This window comes from Mus caroli, unplaced genomic scaffold (assembly GCF_978045245.1).
Source record: "Mus caroli unplaced genomic scaffold, Mus_caroli_1 scaffold_22, whole genome shotgun sequence".
Lineage (NCBI taxonomy): Eukaryota > Metazoa > Chordata > Mammalia > Rodentia > Muridae > Mus > Mus caroli.
Window position 1 is genome coordinate 10812060 of NW_028227277.1, and position 18966 is coordinate 10831025.

Sequence of the window (18966 nt, forward strand, 5' to 3'; positions counted from 1 at the left end):
GACAGGAGCAAAATCATTAGGTCAGAAAAAAGTGGAGAAGAGAATAGATAGAGGGGAAGCTGGGAATAAATAGAGAGCCAGAGAGCTACAGAAACAAGAAAAATGGGCATAGAGAGGCTGGGCCTGGAACAGAGAGAGGGGGCTAATCAGTTCTTTTATTCTGCCCCACAGTTAGTAGTTTAGTTTGTTTCAAGAAAGAAATATAATTTCTTTCAATGAATTTTGTAAGTAAACAGAAAATATTTTCATCTCTCAGAGCTGGTTTTGTTAATTTTATAGTTTTTAAAAGTTTTTTTTGTTGTTGTTTTTGTTGTTGTTTTGGGGTTTTTTTGTTTTATTTTTGTTTGGTTTTTTTTTGTTGTCTTTTTTTTTTTTTTTTTTTTTTGGTGGGACTAATTTCTTAAGAACAATATAAGCCAGGTATGTTGTCACATACCTGTAATAACAACTACATGCAATGCTGAGATCACCTTGACCCTAAATATTCTAGACCTCCCTGGACAATACACAACATACTAATTGCCTATCTCAAAAAATGAAATAAATCAATCCAATTTACCTTCTATATTTGTATCTTGTACCTTTGGAAACTAATAAGATAATGAATCAAAAACAAATTTCAATTATCTGTATGAATAAAAACAATAAGAAATGTTAAGAAGTTTTTAAAAAAAACACGACAGTGATGGGGAGGGAGGAGCCTGGTTGGGAAAGGGGACAAGAAGGTGAAGAAAGGAACATGATCAGGTATTGGGGTGTTGAACAGAACTGAAGCACTGAGGACAAGCAAAAAGAATGGAAACAGGCAACTTTTTCAGATAGGAGGTGAAAAAACCCTCTAGAATATATCAGAGACCTGGGAGGTGAGAGACCCTAAGGACCTGGAAGAGGGACCTAAGAGGAAATGCCCTACAAGGGGGAGAGGGAACTTGTAGAGTCCTCCTCCAGTGGAGGTACAGGACATCAAGTTGAAAGATGGGATTATCATCCCAAAGTTAAAAGCTCTAACACAGAATTGTTTCTGTCTGAAAGAACTGTAGGGAAAAAAATGGAGAAAAGCCTAAAGAAAAGGAGATCCAGTGAATGGACCAAATTGAAATCCAGCCCAAGGAGAGGCATCAAGGCCTGACACTATTACTTATGCTATCATATGCTCACAAAAAATGAGCTTATCATGACTTCCCTCTGAAAGACCAAACCAACAGGCGAAAGAGACAGATGCTGAAATTTATATGCAACCAATGGACAGAAGCTGCGAACCCCTGTGGATGAATTGGGGGAAAAAGCTGGAAGAATCTGAGGAAGAGGGCTACCCAGTAGTAGGACCAACAGTCTCAGATTTCCCAGGATTACTCAGACACTGAGCCAGCACCTAGGCATCATACAACAGCTGATATGCAGCCCTCAATAAATATACAGCATAGGACTGCCGGGTCTGGACTCAGTCAGATAAGGTACATCCAATCCTCAAGGGACTTGAGACCCCAGGGAGCAGGGAAGTCTGGTGGGGTAGAGGCAGGATAGTGGGGACATACTCTTGGAGATGGGGAGTGGGGGCTTAGGGGCATGGGGTTATGGGGGCATATGGGAAGGGGGTATGGGATTTGTAACAGTCAGAGGGTGGACTAGGGGGGCGATAAAGTCTGGACTTAGAAGAAAGATTAAAGAATAAATTATAAATAACTCACTACAAAAGTGTGGGGAAGTTTGGTCCAACGGGCTATTTTCCATTCACATATTCTTTTAGATTTTATTTGGAAGTTAATATAAATATGCTCTTATAATTAAACAAGAAAATGATTAGAGATGTTAAAAAATAAAGGAGTTGTATTTTGACTCTAAAGGTATACCTCCTAGTTAACTTTGTAATCACATCATTGAGATTTAACTTCCTTCAGAGAAGCATCAGAATAACAAGGATTAAAGAACCTTTCAAACTCTGTTTTATAGGAGACAAAAAAGTTAGCAATTTTTTAAATTTGGTTACAAATGTACAAGCAAGTGAAAAATGTGCATGCTTCATTAGTCTGAAGATTGGAAATTAGAAAAGAACTTCAGAGTATTCTCCATGATGTCTCTTTTAAACACAGACATTTTTTCTCCGTTCACCATCTGTATCAAAAAGCTTATCTTAGTTGTTGGTCCCCAAGTTCATCAAACCATAAAACAGAAAAGAACTTCATTAAATAAACTCCCATTAATACAAATATGAAAGATTCTGTGAAAATGAATTATAGGGTAAGGGTTAGGTAGGTTTGGGATTAGGGTTAGTGTTAGTGTTAGGATTAGGATTAGGGTTACTTTCAATGCTTGTTGTTCTTTTTGATAATTGTTCTACAAAGGTAAAAGGAAAACATTACTATAACAATTCTGTTTATTTTTGGTGTTACTGCCATGCAGCATGAATGCTAGGCTAACAATCAAGTAGTTATGTATCTCCAATACTAAAATATTTACATGAGCAAAAATAATTCCATATGAAACATAAAAGGAATAATCTTTCAACTGACTTAAATTTTTGACAACGATTATGTCTAAATATACTTATATTTTTAAAATAACATGAAATAAAATTATGCTACCAATTGTGGGGTAAGAAAACTTTTTTTTAATGAAAAAGAACTTTCCATAATGCACAGAATGACCTTAGCCTCCCAAATACTTATATTTATAGGCATGCACCATGCAAACATGGACTTGGAAATATCCTAGTCTGGGAAGCTTAACTCTAGCTAGCGTTAATGCTTTTACCATATAATGTCATCATTTTGCTAAATAGCATAAGCAATCCTAGGAGGTAGTTCACTACATCATCTCCGTATCTAACTCCTCCCCACACACACAGGTGTATGTGCCATGTCTTCTACATTCTCTTCCATTCTTAAGGATGACATATACTTGTTTTTTACTAAGTCCAAGGTTTTCCTTTGTCTCAACTATTGTCAAAAGTTACAGCAATTGTAATTTTGATTTTACATTTATGACTCTAGCTGGCCGTCAATGTAATGCCTATAGAACTAAGTTTTATAAAGTTTGATTTAGAATGATCACAAGGTCATGAATACTCATGATCAATAAAGATACACTGCCTCAAAATAAAGTATAAAAATATGTCTGAGGACAAATTTTAGTTGCTGATTGGTTTTCTCTAGGTTCCAATCTCAAGTAACACAGGGAAGTAGTAACAAAGTTCTCTTTGTATTCTTTATGTTGGCACACAACCATGGTAATTTTCATTTAAAAAAAATATTAAGACAAGCCCTTTACACCTTTTCTCCTTGGGCTACTACATACCTATTTTGTCCTTTATTCACTGTGATCAGTTTTGTACCTCACATTTCCACTCAAATCATCTTTATTAAGTAAATTGACCTCCAAATTGTTAAGTTTATCTTAAAAAAAAAAATGCACCTGCATACATATGGAGACAAAGGGTTAATATTGGGTGTCTTCTTTGGTTGCACGCTACTCTTTCGGAGACAGAATCTCACTGAACCTAGAATTCATCCATTACGCTACACCTGGTTGCTACGAAGATCTGGAAATCTTCTTATCTCTGAATTAAATCTGAGTTTGGTCTTTGTAAAATGCTCACCAACACACCAACTTTTTTGTTGTTGTTGTTGTGTTGGTGGTGGCTTTTTTTAGTTTTGCTAGTTTGTTGTTGTTTTTGGTGATGGTGGTGGTGGTGGTGGTGGTGGAGGTGGTGGTGGTGTGGGGGGGGTATTGGTGGTGGTGGTGTTGGTGGTGGTGGTGGTGGTGGTGTGTGCATGCATGCTGATCAGGGAATTTAAGCTCGGGTCTCCACGCCTACACAGGAGAAAGATTACCAACTAAACCATCTTCCAGCCCTGAAAATCAATCTTATTTGGCCCATTTGCAGAATATGACAGTTAGTGATCTTTTCTTCCTCAAAATTTTTCTTCACTCACGGTAGTTTTCTTTCTACCAATTGTTCTCTTCCATTATGGCTCCCACTCACCAGCTGCCTCATGCAGAGTTACAAATATTGATGTACTCTGAGGGGCTGTCTTTAGACTCCTCATTTACATGGATGATCACTCATCCTTGAAATTTCATCCCGAGTTCAATGTTTAAAAATTGCCTTAAATTGGAGTATTTATTTATTTATTTATTTATTTATTTATTTATATATTTATTTTGTCTTTAGTTCCCATCTCTTTCCTGGACTGACTCATAATGGTACCTTCATCAATGCCTTCGGAGGCAAGAATTGTATTACTGTTCTTTTCCAATTGAATACTTTCCAAACTATTAACCAATCAAGTAAAAAATAAAATTAGTTAATAAGATCATCGTTGTCTCAGATCTTACTTGGAAACCATGTGATGACTGCAGTGATTGGTACAGTAATGGAGAGATGATATAAAATGTTTTGGTGTTATTCTTCCAAAGGAATATTCTGCCAGGACTGTTGAGAAAGGTTGTTTCCATCCAGTGTTGTTACTAAATTTGTACTAATTTTAAGATTGTAAGAACGTATTTGCCAATCTGAGTTGGTTTTCTAATATTAACAACAGAGTCCAGATGACACCATTAAATAAGCTTTCTCTCTCCTTTCAGCTCTGGTGTATTGTGCTTCATTTTGTAGACACTGGTAATCCTCTCTTCATCTTTCTGCAAATGTCTGCCTCTTGAAAATTTATGATCTGGTCTACCATAAAACACCTAGTGTTTTTCATTGATATAGTATGTGATAAGTGGTTTACATCTCAGTAGGACTACAACAGAGCCAACGATAGATAGACAGTGAAACTTAATTTAGTTTCATGTGCCCAAATCAAGGCTTGTTTCTCCATTCCTACTTGATACTTAGTTATACTAGGTTAAATATAAAGTTAGTTATGGTACCAACCACTGATTTTCTTTTTCTTCACTGAATTTCTATACATCCATATCAGACTTCTGAAATGTAGTTATATACTGATCACATAATTTTTTATTGATGTTCTTTCTGTAAAGCACAGTAATGAAAGCAGTCACATTTCATACCAATATGAAAATGAACACTCAAAACAAATTAAATTGATCATTTCATATTATAAAGAGAAAAATAGCAGTATAAAGTTATCTAATGGAAAATCATTATAGATTTTTTCCCATAACATATTATGAGAGAAGTATTCTTTTATATTTTAGCTTTTCAAAATTAAATTAGTTTGTGTGTTTATATGTAAATATAAATATATATATATAAATAAAAATAAATATAAATGTAAAAGTATGAATATGAATATGAATATAACTAAAAATATAACTATGAATATAATGATAAATAAAAATGAATATAAATATAAATTATATATATATGAGAAATAATTATAATTCAAAGTGTTTTTTCATTATTTCCTATCAAATATAAGGTCTAATTTATTTTTCATATATTGCCTCAGTTAAGACTTAGTGTAAAACATAAGTCAATTAAAATATAGAAAATGCCCACATATGTAACTGTAGTTGTTGTTTTTCCATATTGTTAAGCATAATAATCCATAAATTACATTTCTAAGACTATGTGCAGGACTTCTGTATTTCCACAATGAATGTAAATTAAATTTAAAATCTCATTAACAGTTACTTAAAGAAGAAAATAAAATTTTCACAGATTTCTAAGAATTTGATTTAGTTTCCTTGAAGGCATTAAGTTATAGGGTTAACTGTTTAGACAAATTCAAGGCCACATATTTTTACTAAAGGATCAGACGTGATATATTTTTTTAAACTTCAGCCATATATAATTTTTCAAATGATACACATGTGTTCCTACAAATCTAACAACTCTACCTCTTCGATTTTTCTTTTTGCAAAGCCTTTCTAATTTCTGGTTGCTGCCATTGAAAGAATCTTTCATATACATTTCCATCCATTTTTTCTTTATGTGAAGCTTCTTATAAATGTCACCTATATTAAAAATTAAGGGTCATTTTGAAGAAACTTTAGGTGAGTCCATGTATTCATAAAAATAGATATAGATAATAGATAAAATCCATTCAATAATGCCAAGAAAACTTAAAATTAAATGAAAGATATCACCAACATGCTTCATACTTTAGAATACTTTAGGGTTTTGTATGTTCAGATGAAGGATGTTCAACCAGTAAAGTCTACAGAAATGTTCCACAACACAGAAAAAAAAAAAAAAACCACTCCATGTATTTTAGACAAGAAATATCTAATCTAATCTGATTTTTAATTTCTGTAAGTAAAATAATTTTAAGCTTCAAGAACAGTTTCCAAAGAACAAATGCACGAAACAAAGGATCAAAGGTGGGCTTTAATTCTTCATAGGGAAACACTTTTAATACAGGCTAATTCTTTTCTAAATCTACAAAAGATGATGCAACTGAAAGAACAAACTTGACTGTGGAACTCAGTTTAGACTCATTATTTAAAATATTCAATTTTAAATAAGATGGCAGCCAGGCATATTGGTTCCATTTTAATCCTAGTACTCTGGAGGCAAAAGCAGGCAGATCTTTGTGAGTTCCAGGTTAACCTGGTCGACATAGTGAGTTCCAGGACAGCCTGAGCTACAAAATGAGACCCTGTCACAATCAAACCTGAGTTTGAATCCTAGCACCTACATGATGTGCACAAATATCTCCAACCAGTTCCAGAGGATGTGATGCCCTGTTCTAAATTCTGCATGCACCATAAAAACCAATGAGAGTATTGGAAAGATAATTCAGCAGTTAAGAACACTGGATCCCTTCCAGAGATCAGAGATTGGATTCCCTGCACCCACAAGGTGGCTCACAGCATATAACTTCAGATGCAGGGGATTCAATGGTTTCATCAAGACTCCACAGGTACCAGACACACATGTTGTACACATACACACGTGAAAGCAAAACAACCATACCTATAAAATAAAATGTAAAAAAAAGTAATAAGGGTTACTTTAAAGAATTCAGTTTTCCACTGTGCCATATAAAGAAAGAAGCACAGAGGCATCCTAGAAAAGGAACTGACTAAATATAAAATTAAAACTGGGTCAATGAAAATATGTTTCATGTACATAATTTTGTATACATATCACTTAGGTTTAAGTACATGGAACTGTAAAAGTGTTTACATCAATTTTTTCCTCTTAAAATCCCTTCAAAGAAGTTATGAAGATGCCTCAATACTTGAGGGCCTACTGTGAAAAGAGGAAGTTCACAAATTAGAATCTAGTACCCATCTACAAAACTAACCATGGATGGTTGTTTCTACAAGAACAGCACTGTGGTTGACAGAGTGAGAATTGCTAGGTCTTGCTGGATGCTTGTCTCCCTGCATGTTTGGTGAAAGACCTGTCTTAAGGAAATAAGATGAAAAGTAATAGAGCATCACCCAACATCCTCCTCTGCCCTCCACATGTGTATATATGTACCACAGACAAAAACATACAAAAAATAAAAATTAAGTTTCATTAATGTCACACCAAAGCACCTTTTTCATTTTCTGTATCACAGGAAAAAATTATTCCACGATGCTAAATCAAAAATATTTGCAAGAGTCTGTGTCATGAGTAGACCTTGGGATCTGATTCTGCACCTAATCCCACAAGAGCCAGAGGAAACACAACTTCCAGGTGCTCTACCACTCGCAGGATCATAGGAAAGGCCCCCACATCAGGAGTAACTGAGTCCCAAAAGATCTAGGGACAGAGGAAATCCTGCCTTGCCAGTGGCCTGGATTTCTTCCTGACTGAACCTGTACATAGGGCAGACCTGAGGTCCTGGCTCAGAAACCACTCTTAAGACATCCAGAGGGAGTCCCACTCCAAGGTACTCTGAAGTGCCCAAGATCACATGATCACAAAGGAAGCTTGACTCTCAAGAGATGTGAAAACACACCCAGGAACACTGGAGTTCTGACAGAAGATCACAGCTGAGGACTCAGCATCTTTTGCAGCACCCTGTGTAACTAGGACCACCACAAGATCCAGGGCAACAAAAACAACCTCCCAGGCAGAGGCACGGGTTCCTTGTGGCTTGCATCTCTGTCCAGAGAAAACTTCGGGATCTGGCACCCCACCAAACCTTGCAACACACAGAGAAAGCTTAACTCCCAGCAGCTCTGACACAGCAGGATCTCAGGAGGTTTTTCACACCAGGATTTCAGGATTCAAGAGGCAACTTGAGGCCAGCACCTGGGCACTTAGGCATGAAATCTGCAGACACCACCAAGGTCCCCACAGGACTCTCCACAGAATCTTAGAACCTCTGATGAATTGAACACAACTTCTGCTCCAATCCAATCTCGAAGGACCTGAGACAGCATTAAGGAGGGAAGCAGAAAACCCGGCCTGACCAGAGTCACAAATCCCTTCCACTAGCACTGGGGCAACATGGGCTCGGAGTCTACGGACACCCCCAAGGTCCCCAGAGAACTTTCCATGGGATCTTAGGCCCTCTGGTGAGTGGAACACAACTTCTGCTAGGAGGCAGATTTGAACACCACATATCTGGGCACCTTCCCTGCAAGAGGAGAGCATGCCTACAGAGAGTACTCTGACGACTGAAACTCAGGAGAGAGCTAGACACCCAGGTTTTCTGATAGAGGCTAACATAATAACCTGAGGAACAAGCTCTAACCAGAGACAGCTATAACAACTCACTCCAGAAATTACCAGATGGAAAAAGGCAAACATAAGAATTTTTTAACAGAAACCAAGACCACTCACCATCATCAGCACGCAGTACTCCCACCCCACCCAATCCTGGGCACCCCAACAAACCCAAAAAGATAGACCGGGATTTAAAAGCATATCTCATGATGATGGTAGAGGACATCAAGAAGGACTTTAATAACTCACTTAAAGATATATAGAAGAACACTGCTAAACAGGATGAAGACCAAAAAAAAAAAATCCCTTAAAAAATTGCAGTACAACACGACCAAACAGGTGATGGAATAAATAACATCATCCAAGACCTTAAAAGAGAAGTAGACACAATTAAAAAAAAAAAAAAAACCCAAAGTGAGGCAACGCTGAAGATAGAAACCCTAGGAAAGAAATCTGGAACCATAGACTCGAGCATCAGCAAAGTAATACAAGATATGGAAGAGAGAATCTCAGGTGCAGAAGATTCCATAGAGAACATTGGCACAACAATAAAAGAAAATACAAAATGCAAAAAGATCCTAACTCAAAACATCCAGGAAATCCAGGACACAATGAGAAGACAAAAACTATGGATAATAGGAGTAGATGAGAATGAAGATTTTCAACTTAAAGGGCCAGCAAATATCTTCAACAAAATTATAGAAGAAAACTTACCAAACCTAAAGAAAGACATGCCCATGAACATACAAGAAGCCTACAAAACTACAAATAGACTGGACCAGAAAAGAAATTCCTCTTGACCCATAATAATCAAAACAAAAAATAAAGAGAGAATATTAAAAGCAGTAAGGGAAAAAGGTCAAGTAACATATAAAGGCAGGCCTATCAGAAAAACACCAGACTTTTCACCAGAGACTATGAAAGCCAGACGATCCTGAACAGATGTTATACAGACACTAAGAGAACACAAATGCCAGCCTAGGATACTATAACTAGCAAAACACTCAATTACCATTGATGGAGAAACCAAAGTATTCCATGACAAAACTAAATTCACACATTATCTTTCCACCAGTCCAGCCCTTCAAAGGATAATAACAGGAAAAAACAAAACTAATAAACAAACAAAACAAAACAAAACAATACAAGAACAGAAACCACGCCCTAGAAAAACCAACAAAGTAATTCTTCAACTAACCAAAAAAAAAAAGGCAGACACAAGAACAGAATGCCAACTCTAACAACAAAAATAATAGGAAGCAACAATTACTTTTCCTTAATGTCTCTTAATATCACTGGACCCAATTCCCCAATAAAGAGACATAGACTAACAGACTGGCTATAAAATCAGGACACAATATTTTGCTGTTTAGAGGAAACCCATCTCAGGGAAAAAGACAAACAATACCTCAGAGTGAAAGTCTGGAAAACAATTTTCCAAGCAAATGGTCTGAAGAAACAAGTTGGAGTAAACATTCTAATATCGAATAAAATCAACTTCCAACCCAAAGTTATCATAAATGACAAGGTGGGACACTTCATACTCATCAAAGGAAAAATTCTCCTAGAGGAACCCTCAATTCTGAATATCTATGCTCAAATACAAGGGCAGTCAAATTCATTAAATAAACTTTAGTAAAGCTCAAAGCACACATTGCATAGTGTGAGACTTCAACACACTTTCATCAATAGACAGATTGTGGAAACAGAAACTAAACAGGGACACAATGAAACTTACAGAAGCTATAAAACTGTGGAAACAGAAACTAAACAGGGACACAATGAAACTTACATAAGCTATGAAACAAATAAACTTAACAGATATTTACAGAAGATTGTATCCTAAAACAGAAGGATATACCTTCTTCTCAGCACCTCATGGTATCTTCTCCAAAACTGACCATATAATTTGTCACAAAACAGTATTCAACAGATACAAAAATATTGCAATTGCCCAATTGCATTCTATCAGACCACCATGGACTATGCATGTTCTTCAATAACAACATTAATAAAGGAAAGCCAACATTCATGTGGAAACAGAACAACATTCTTCTCAATGATACCTTGGTCAAAGAAGGAATAGAGAAAGAAATACAAGACTTTTTAGAGTTTAATGAAAATGAAGCCACAACATACCCAAACTTCTGGGACACAATGAAATCATATCTAAGAGGGAAACTCATAGCTCTGAGTGCCTCAAAAAGAAACTAGAGAGGGCACACACTAGTAGTTTACAACACACCTAAAAGTTCCAAGACAAAAGGAAGCAAATTCACCCAAGAGGAGCAGAAGGCAGGAAATAATTGAACTCAGGGGTGAAATCAACCAAGTGGAAACAAGAAATATTCAAAGAATCAATCAAACGAGGATCTGGTTCTTTGAGAAAATCAACAAGATAGATAAACACTTAGCCAGACTCACTAGAGGGGACATGGACAGCATCCTAATTAACAAAATCAGAAATGAAAAGGGAGACATAACAACAGATCCTTAAGAAATCCAATACTCCATCAGATCCTTCTACAAAAGGTTATACTCTGGAAAACATGGACAAAAATGGACAAATTTCTAGACAGATAGCAGGTACCAAAGTTAAACCAGAATCAAGTTAATGATCTAAACAATCCCATATCCCCTAAAGGAATAGAAGCAGTCATTATTAGTCTCCCAACCAAAAATAGCCCAGGACCAGATGGGTTTTGTGGAGAGTTCTATCAGACCTTTAAAGACGATCTAATTCCAGTTCTTCACTAACAATTCCACAAATTAGAAGCAGAATGTACTCTACCCAACTCAATCTGTGAAGCCAAAATTACTTTGCTACCTAAACCACAGAAATATCTAACAAAGATGGATTACTTAAGACCAATTTCTCTTATGAATATCGATGCAAAAATATTCAATAAAATTCTTGCTAACTGATTCCAAGAACACATAAGAATAATAATCCATTATGACCAAGTAGGTTTAATTTCAGGGATGCAGGGATGGTTTAATATATGTAAATCCATCAATGTAACCCATTATATAAACAAACTCAAAGACAAAAACCACAGGATCATCTGCTTAGATGCGGAGAAAGCATTGACAAAATCCAACACCGATTCATGTTAATAGTCTTGGAAAGATTAGGAATTCAAGGCCCAAACCAAAAAATGATAAAAGCAATCTACAGAAAACCAGTAGCCAACGTCAAAATAAATGGTGAAAAGCTGGAAGCAAACCCACTAAAATCAGAGACTAGACAAGGCTGCCCACTTTCTTCCGTCCTATTCAATATTGTACTTGACATCTTAGCCAGAGCAGTTCGACAACAAAAGGAAATCAAGGGGACACAAATTGGCAAGGAAGAAGTCAAAATATCTATTTTTGCAGAGGATATGATGGTATATATAAGTGACCCTAAAAATTATACCAGACAACTCCTAAACATGATAAACAGCTTCGGTGAAGTAGCTGGATATAAAATTAACTCAAACAAGTCAATGGCCTTTCTCTACACAAAGAATAAACAGGCTGAGAAAGGAATTAGGTAACAACACCCTTCTCAATAGTCACAAATAATAAAAAATACCTTGGCGTGACTCTAACTTCTGGGATCAAATTAAATGGAGAGAAACTTGATGCAATCCCACTAAAATAAGACAAGACAGGACTAGACAAGGATTCTCAGTCTCTCCCTACTTGTTCACTATAGTACTAGAAGTTCTACCCAGAGCAAATAGACAACAAGAGACGTCAAAGGAATAAAAAATTGGAAAGGAAGAAGTCAAAATATCACTATTAGCAGATGATAAAATAGTATATTTAATTGACCCCAAAAATTCCACCAGGAAACCTGTAAAACTTAAAAACAACTTCATCAAAGTGGATAGATATACAATTAACTGAAACAAATCAGTAGCTTTCCTCTACTCAAAGGATAAACAGGCTGAAAAGAAATTATGGAAACAACACCCTTCAAAAGTCACGAATTATAATACCTTGGTGTGACTCAAACCAAGCAAGTGAAAGATCTCCATGACAAGAACTTCAATTCTCTGAAGAAAGAAATTACAAATCTCAGAAGATGGAAAGATCTCCCATGCTTCATAGATTGGTGACCCGATTAATTTAGTAAAAGTGGATGTCTTGCCAAAAGCAATCTACAGATGCACTCTCCATCAAAATTCAAATTCAATTCTTCATAGCGATAGAAACAGCAATATACAAAATCATTCGGAATATCAAAACCCCAGAATATCGAAAAACAGTTATCAACAATAAAAGAAATTCAGGGGGAATCATCCGTGACCTCAATCTGTATTATACAAAAATAGTGATTAAAAAAAAAGTGTATGGTAATGGTACAGAGACAATGGCTTTATGAAATTCACAGGCAAATGGATGGATCTAAATTATATCATCCTATATGAGGTAACAAAACCCCAAAGTAAAAAACATGGTATGCACTCACTGATAATTGGGTATTAGCCTAAAATCTCAGAATACCCAAAATGTAATTCACAGTCCACATGAAGCTCAAGTAGAAGGAAGACAAAAGTGAGGGTGTTTCAGGCCTTAGAATGGGGAACAAAATACTACTGGGAGGAAATATTGAGACAAAGTTCAGGGCACAGACTGAAGGAATGACCATGCAGAATCTGCCCAACCTGTGGAACCATCCCAAAAACAGACCGAGTACAGACACCAGACCCAGTCACCATTGTAGATACCAACAAGTACTTGCTGACAGTAGCCTAATAAGGCTGTCTCCTGAGAGGCTCTGCCAGAGCTTGGTAGGAACAGAGACTGAATCTCACAGCCAGCAATCAGACTGATCATGGGGTTCCCAGTGGAGGAGTTAGAGGAAGGACTGAAGGAGCTGAAGGGGTTTGCAACCTTATAGGAAAAATATCAATATGAACCAAACAGACCATCCAGGGTCTGCCCAACATATGGATCCATCCCATACACAGACAGCAGACACATTCACTATTGTCGATACCATGTGCTTGCTGACAGGAGCTGAATATGACTGTCTTCTAAGAGGCACTGCCAGAGCTTGGCAAGAACAGAGGGTGATGGTCGCAGCCTGATCATGGGGTCCGCAGTGGAGGGGATGAGGAAAGACTGAAGGAGCTGAATGGGTTTGCAACCTTACAGTAAGAACATCAATATGAAACAAGTAACCCCCCAGAGCACCCAGGGACTAAGCCACCAAACAAAGAGGGGGACCCATGATTCCAGCTATATATATATTAGAGGATGGCATTGTCAGACATCAGTGAGAGAAGAGGTCCTTGGTCCTGTGATCCTGTGAAGGCTGTATGCCCCAGTGCAGGCAACTGCCACAGTAGAAATGTGGGAGTGGGTGGTTGGGAGAACATGCTCATAGAAGCACAGGGAGGGTCGAATAGAATAGAAACTTTCTGGGGTGAAATCAGGAAAAGGCTAATATTTGAAATGTAAATAAACACAGACACACACAGACACAAACACACACACACACACACACACAAACAAAATTATGGCTTTAACTGTGACTTCAAGTAGGTTTATATGTAATCTCAGGATGATATAAATTTTGGTACCATTCCTGCTAAGTTTTTGATAAATTAGAGTAAATGTCTCTGCATCTCAGTCTCCAAATGAAATCATGGTTGCTTTTATCACAACCAAGCTCCTCAATCTTTTTCATCACAATACAAACCTAAAGCAGATCTAAAATATAAAGTTCTTCCTGGTTGGACAATTATTTTACTGCTACAGCAAGAAGTACTGGTTTCAAACTTCAACAATGAAAAAAAAAAGGATAAAAATATTAAATATAAAAAAATAAAATATACATGTTTCCTCAGGTCCAGGTACATTTGTAAGGATGAGGACTTTCGGTTCAAGGCCAGTCCAAGCTGCAATTGAGATTTCAGACAATCCTGAGATATAGAGTTACAGCTTACTTCCCTAAACCAAAACAACATATAAATAAAGACTGCCTGACCTAAATTATGTCTGAAGTCCCAGTACTTCTGAGGCTGAGAGCAGCCTCTGTATTTTGAGGCAGTTTGGAGACTATATATAGAAATTTCAGCAATCTGGCTTTTTAACAAGAGGTAGAAGAAAATGAAGACTGGTCTTTAGTTTATTTATAATGAATTCCTGTTGGGCAGCAGCAGCAAAAAGAAGGTTTTAGTCTGTTGGTGCCACTAACTGACATCCAGTTTACTCACACCTCACATCTCCAGGCCCCAAGAAGACTTTCAGGGTCTGAAATACCCTGGCATTCCTGCTTTCTGCTAGGAGCTATTCTGTTCAAACTCCTGCCCTTAGTGATTTTCTCTGTTTTTCTCAGCAGATGCCAATGGGAAAGTCAATTGTGAACTTGGAAGCAGTACCTTCCTGAGTCCAGTGAGAGTCACCTCCTCTCCTTACTCCTGAAGTAACATGTCCATCCTTCCACCTTCATCCCAACACAGACCTCCAGCTCTAACAGGATTAACCATCTTTCAACAGACAATTGACTACCTCCACTGAGACTTCTCCCTACCGTGCTTCCTCATGCACATTTCTTCCTCAAGAACTGGGCTTCATGACCACTACAAAGCATACTGGGTAACAGGGATTGGATAGCAGGAAATCAATCTCAGCAAAGCCCCTTGCTGATTGGCCGTGTTTTCACATGTGTACTAAGGGCGAGTTAGGCTCTATCACTCATCTGTCATCCAAGCAGCAAAAGGGAGGTAGTATTTTAGCTGCTACTAATACCCAGAGGCTTTCCATTTTCCAAGTTTGCAATACTAACTTGAAAGTTAAAATAAATGAACCCCTAAAAAGACTCTCCTACTTTTTTTTTTTCAGATGAAGGGCCTCTTGATTGTAATTTAAATTGTTTTATTTTTTATGTAATGTGTTTTTGCGTGTTTGTATTTATACAACCTGCATGTATGTTGTTCATAGAAACTAGAAGAGAATTCCAAAACCCCTGGATATAGAATTAAAAATGGTTGTGAGCCATTATGTGGGTTCTAGGAACTAAAACTTGGTTCTGTCCAAGAACAACAAGTGCTCTTAATTTCTAAGCCATCTTTCCATCCCTGTCCTTTGCATGTTTTAAGGTGTGCTGGATCATGTCTCTCGATAGATGTTCATTTTTACTATGCAGGAGAGATCATAAAATTATGACACTTTCTTAATATTATCTATTTCAAGAAATAGAAAAAAACACCATAATTTTACTAGATTGTGTAAATCTTAAAAAGAGTTTTGGCAAAAAAATGATTGTGTATATATTTCAGTATGAGTGTGCACAAGAAGGCCACAAATAGACATCTACTGCATTCTAATCATATTCCAACTTACTTTTATTTTATTTTTTTTATTCAAGACAGGGTTTCTCTGTATAGCCTTGGTTGTCCTGGAACTCACCCTGTATACCAAGCTGGCCTCAAACTCAGAAATCTCTCTGCCTCTGCCTCCCAATTGCTGGAATTAAGGCATGTGACATCACTAGCTGACCAAACTTAAAACTTGAGACATGGTCTCTCAGAATCTGCAGCTCACCAATGCCACTAGCCTTGCTAGCCAGCAAGGTGTCTCCACCTACTCAACACTGGGTTGCAGCCTGCATTTTTTAAGTGGATTCTATGTCCCCACCTTAACTCCATATACTTTCAAGGCAAGCGCTTTACCAAAACAGCTTGTAGCCACTCACTTCTTTTTTTCTCTCTCTCTCTCTAATCATGCCTACGTTTAGGCTCCTAAAATGCTTTTTTTTTTTTTTTTTTTTTGGTTTTTCGAGACAGGGTTTCTCTGTGTAGTCCTGGCTGTCCTGGAACTCACTCTGTAGACCAGGCTGGCCTCGAACTCAGAAATCCGCCTGCCTCTGCCTCCCAAGTGCTGGGATTAAAGGCGTGCGCCACCACGCCCGGCCCTAAAATGCTTAATGCTTAATGCTGGTTTTGCTCGTTTCCTTACAACAAGAAATTGGGTTTCTTGCTCACTTTACAATCTGAAGTTGATTTGGAAAACTGCACAAACTAACATTTCATTTGAGAGGCTTATTGCAGAGTTTTGTTTGTTTGTTAGTTTTTTTGTTAATTTGGTGGGTTGGTTGGGTTTTGTTTTGTTTTTGTTTTTTTTCTTTTTTGTTTTGCCCACTGAAGATGAAACTCATAACTTTTACATGGTATTTTACCACTGAACTACATCTTCAGCTAATCATTCATTCTGAATGTTGGTTGAGAAGTCATCTCATATGGGTTTTAAAGAGAACTACAATTACTGTGAAATCTAAAATTATCCCCTATGGTATAGGGGTTATAGAGATCTGATTCCCTCTTCTGACCTCTTCAAAAACCAGTCAAAAACCTCCAAAAACACATACCTCCAGATTTATCCAACATACTGTCTAGTTCACCTCTGTTAAGAAAGGAATATAAAAATTAATGTAAGAAATATCGTGAACTGGTAGGACATTTTTCTTCCCCACAGAAAACTTTAAACAGAACCTTCTTTTAATTATTTATAATAAATATATGTTTGGTTCGGAACAAATGACATATACATATAAAATACATGGTGGACTACCAAAGTGAACTTGTATGATTTACTTTTTACAATTCATACATTTACACCCCAGAGTAGTTTATTCATACCTCTACGACTCTTGCTGAGACCCTTCTTCTTCCCAGATGGCCCCCCTCTTATTCTTTTCATGTTTTTCCTTTTCTTTTTGTGTATATCTGGGAAGATCTCATGCAGGTGGTCCTACTGTATGAGTTGCTATGTGTTTGTGATCACAATCTCTCAAGGACCTCAATCTGGGCTTGAACACACCATATAGCAGTGTCTGACTTTGAATTGTTCATCTTCCTGAATCTACTTCTCCAGTGAAGGGATCACAAACACTACTTATGAAGTACTCTATTGAACTCTATTGAAATACTCTATTGAAAATTTTACCCCATATCTCCATCTTTTTTTACGTGAGTTGATATATTCTCATCTTTGTCAAATGCTGGGCTCTTCTTTACTGTATTGACAAGAGAAAATAGAAACATTTGAATGGATGCTATATAAGTAATAGTTAATAAAGTACTAAAGATTTGAATTTCTCTCAAGATACTGCCCATGTGAGTTTTTGAAAGAGATTTTAGAAAGGAAATAATTACATCGATGAAATCCAGGACACAAAGAGATGACGAAACTTAAGGATAATAGGTATCGATGAAAAGTAATTTTTACCAAACTATAGGGACAGTGAGTATATTCAACAAAATTATAGAAGAAAATTTCCCTAACCTAAAAAAAGAGTTTCCCGTGAATATACAAGAAGCCTACGAAACTCCAAATAGTTTATACCAGAAGAGAAATTTCAGCCATCAAATAATAATCCAAACATCAAATGCAAAAAAAAAAAAAAAAAAAAAAAGGAAAAGAAAAAAAGAACAGTTTCTTTAAAGAAAGAAAGAATATTAAAAGCAATATGGGAAATTTCAAGTAACTTATAAAGGAAGACTTATCAGACCTATACCTAACATAACCTCTGAGACTATGAAAGCCATAAGATCCTGGGCATATATCATACAGAAATGCCAGCCAAGGCTATAATACACAGCAAAAATATCTTACCATAGTTTGAGAAAAGAAGGTATTCCATGAGTAGGGCCACAAGCCTCTCCGGTCAGAAAAGCGCCGGTGTAGCTAGGGCGCAGGATCTGCTGACACTCGCCAACTACCCACAACACCCGCCACAGGATCTTAAGACTTCTGGTGAGTGGAACACAGCTTCTGCTCCAATCCAATTGCGCGTGGGACTTGAGACTGCATTAGTTAGGGAAGCAGAAAACCGGCCTGAGTAGGACCACAGGCCTCATCCGGCCGGACCAGAACCGGGATAGCTAGAGCGCAGGGTCGGCTGACACCCGCAAGCTACCCACGACCCCCGCCACAGGATTTTGAGACTGCTGGTGAGTGGAACACTGTGGAAAGCCGTGCAGCGAGCAATCGTTTTAGAGAGCCGTGCACGTGCTGCGTGCAATCACCATTATAAGATGGCGCTGGCCTCCGCTGTGACTAACTAGTAAACAAGCCTTGTGCTCAAGTGCGAGAGTGAACTCACTCCTAGTCACTGCCCATTCTCGGGGTGTAATAGTGGTGTGATGAGCGAGCAAGGAATCAAGAGCTGTCACGCCACATCAGGTGCTGAAACGTCATGGCTGAGTGCTATATAAGGGACTCCATTTTCTGGGGTCGGGATCTTCCTGAGAAGTAAGCAATAAAGCTTTGCTGCAGAAGATTCCGGTTGTCCTGAGTGTGTTCTTGCCGGCGGGGACAAAAGCTTGGGATACTTGGCGCCAAAGACCCGGGGACTTTATACCATCACACCGGCGCAAGGAAGATCCCTCATT